Source organism: Olea europaea, unplaced genomic scaffold (assembly GCF_002742605.1).
Source record: "Olea europaea var. sylvestris unplaced genomic scaffold, O_europaea_v1 scaffold224, whole genome shotgun sequence".
NCBI lineage: Eukaryota > Viridiplantae > Streptophyta > Magnoliopsida > Lamiales > Oleaceae > Olea > Olea europaea.
In genome coordinates, this window is record NW_019240442.1 from 571,605 (window position 1) to 575,325 (window position 3,721).

A 3,721-nucleotide genomic window follows, 5' to 3' on the forward strand; every position below is an offset into this window, starting at 1 on the left:
TTGTTGGGAATTATCATGTTACATAATTCTTTCTATGTGAAATCATTTAGATCAATGAAATTAATTCTTCCTTTATCATATGTTATAATTATTAAGTTTATAAAAAAAGAAAATACTTTATCGTAACATAGTGTTTTCTTGATGAATTAAATATTTATATTTTAAAAGAAAACAGAGGCGAATTTAGTTTTTTACGAGCATGCAATTAAAAGAAAATGAATAAATTTATATTTTTTCTTATTTTGTTAAATTATTTAGTTTTTTTTAAGTAAAAGAGAGAGTGTGCACAAAGAGTACAGTTATATAAACGATATAATTAATTACCAATTAACTATATAAACGAAATAGTTTGTTTAAAAGATTATTTAAAAGCTAGGTAAACTTTTTTGGAACAAAGAAAAAAAGAAATTAATTTAGAAAATTAGAAAATGGAAAATGCAAGTATATTGAACTTGTGTTTTGATTACGTATTCGATTAAGCGAAATTGAGGAGGAGATAATATTTAACTAATAGATAAAGTAAAATATATGTATTTTACACAACTATTCTTTATCGATAGCAAAAGAAGTTTTATATATTAGTGTCAGCCATGGGTCGAGTACAATTCTGTGATTTCACAGTATTTACATTTTTAACAACAAAAACATACCAAAATATCTAAAGTAACCCGTTCTATTTAGAAACTAAAATCATATAACTGAATCTAAGACTCATTATTCTACTGGAGATTTATAGATTATAGGTTGCTTGTAGAATCACAGAAGTGTCTACTGTTAGATTGTCTATTATCCCAAAACAAAACGAACGTGAGTTGAGGTTTTATCCAGAGCTAAGGACATCAACATCTTCAACGTGTTTATCAGTCTTCATTTTCTTCTTGGAACGAGTTTCGATTTTTTGGTCTCGAGTTTGAAAGAGAGCCCTCTTTGCATTTGGTGCAAGCACTTCGTCTGCGTTTGTAGAATCTTGATTATCTGTGATGCACATCTTCTCTTTACTTTTCGTAGATGTTTTCTTTGAACTATCATCAGTTGTTACAAGAGAAGAATCCAATTCTATGATTGTACTTGAAGAATCAATGTCAGTTGTTGTCGAAGAGTTGAATATGAAGATAATTTCATATCGGTATTCAGGTGGATTTTGGCTTCTTGGTGTTAATTTTAGGTAAAAAAGCTGTTCTTCTTCGCTGTTAGTTCTTATGAGATCTTTTAGTTGTGTATCCACGTCCTGAAATATTAAAATTATACTCATTTAATATGATGAAGTAAATGCAAATAATTATTAAAAATTTAGTAGTATTTGGAGTTAACCTTTTCAAAATGGTTCATAATTTGGACGGCATTTGCTTCCAATAAAGTTTCTGCGGTTTCTCCTATTATTGTTGCATCCAAGCCTCCAGAGTTGTCTTCAATATGTACGAAAGCAGTTACCCTATATGGAGAAGTTAATTAAATTACATAATAAGTTTTGTTAAATGAAGTGTTATTTTTAATAAATAGTTAAATATAGGTTTAGAGTACATGTTACCTTGGTATTGCTTTTGCATGTTCAAATTTGCAAAAACGACACTTATGAATTTGTCCCAAGTCTGCACTTGACGTTTTCTTACAATTGTTACATGCAATATACCAAAACTTTTGGTTCATTGAAGTAATTTTCTATTGCGCTTTGACCCAATAAAATTTTTTCTACATACGAAATGAGAAATATAGTAATAAGAAAGAGCGTAATTTTTTTTAGTATTAGTCAAAAAACATTAATAATATATACATATATTTATATACATACATACATACATATATGTATATATATATATATATGTATGTATATATATATGTATATATATGTATGTATGTATGTATATATATATATATATGTATGTATGTGTATATATATATATATGTATTTATTTTCATCTGGGGTGAAATTTTGGGTGGCGTCACTGCAATAGATGGCTTATCTTGGATTAATTTGTCAAGCTTTTCTTTGTTTGTTTCAATACTGCATAAATAAAGCAAACAACGAAGTGTGAGATTTACTACCGAAATTTATAAAGTTAGAAAAATAGAAGAAATTTGTTAGTTTTATTCGATAACCATTCTTTCTAATCTGTGACAGCTACAATTGCAAGATCAATGAAAAAAGTGCTGTTCACTTTTGTAGAGAGCGTAAGTCCTAAAAAAATAAAAAATTTCAATCATAAAGTTAGCGTTCATTTTACTTAAAATATAAATGTAAACAAAATTTTTTTTTATTCTGTTTACCGTTGTACGAAGAAACTTTTAAATTAGTCACCCAGATGATTGGTTTGCTTCCAATGTTATCTATTATAGTAACGCACTCATTTTCAACAAATGTGTCCCACATCGTTAATATGATCGTCTGGAAAGACTTATCTATTAGCACAACATCTTGAAGACAGGCTTGTGTGCCAAACTGGGTTTGGATAATTCCTTTTTGACGAACTTCTATAACGACGCCTATAACACCTGCAAAAAAGAAGTTGTGTTGATATCATATTTTGTATATGATTAAATGAATATAAATAGAACGATTAAAAAATATTAACTAAATTTATATTTGCTATAAGTTACTGTGTTTGTGATCATACTTATCTCTTCAATACTATCCATGTATCGTTCAAGTTTGTTGAATGCTGTGAGTTCATATCTCGAGAAGAGAAGGTTTAAGTTATCCTCCTTAAGTTCTTCTATCTTTGTCTTTGCTGTTATGGTCCAAACTTTGTCTTCAAGCGAGCCTCTGAACTCATTTCTGTTGTCTTTTACAGTTGCATTTGATAACATGTATGTTTTCCCTAGTGTTAGCTCATCTGCAAGAGCCGTAATATTTGTATCATAGATTATGGCAGTAACTTTGTTACCCTGTTCAAATGTAAAAATGAGTTCTATATAAATATATTACGAAAACAAATATTTAGAATAGAAATAAGAAGACTCGTAAATATATATTTACCTCTAAATCCATTAAGAGAAGGTTTTGGTAGCGGCTAATGTTATTTCGAGCAATTTTAGGTGCTTGTTTTCCTGTAACTATGATTTTTGCAGTCCAATTCTTCTCAAAAGTGGAAATCTGTGGGATAAGTTTATAAAATGCGGCCATTCTTGATATCCTATGATTATGTGAAGAAGAAATTATTACACAAATAGTTACAGTTGTTAATATTACGTTAAATTTATCGTAAACAAATGATATCAATTTTTTTAATTCTAAAAGTTTTTTCTGAAATAATCTAACGTTCTTCTTTTGGATTAATAAAAGATAATTATAATAAAACGATAGTAACATGTAAAACTTACCAATAAGAAAACGAAAACGAAAACGAAAACGGAGTTTTTAAACTTTTGCAGTTGTAGTTGAAGAGTATGATGTTTACGATACTGTCGTAGAATTTTGATGCTGAAGGGGAAAGTAAAAGTAACATAAAATTATTTAGTCGAAAGCAGATATTAATAGATAGAACATGAGTGGAAGAATCTTTGTTTTAATATCCAACCATACACTTGGTTTGTAAAATATCTTTCTGTGTTAATTTTTTACTGGTTCACGTGTTGATTTTGAAAAAGATTCGTTTATAATTTGCTAAAATTTAATACATTATGTTAGATTTACAAATTGAAAGAAGGATTGTTAATCCATATGTTTCAAATACGAGTGTTTCATGGATAATACATTTAGTATGTAACTTTATTTATTCACTTT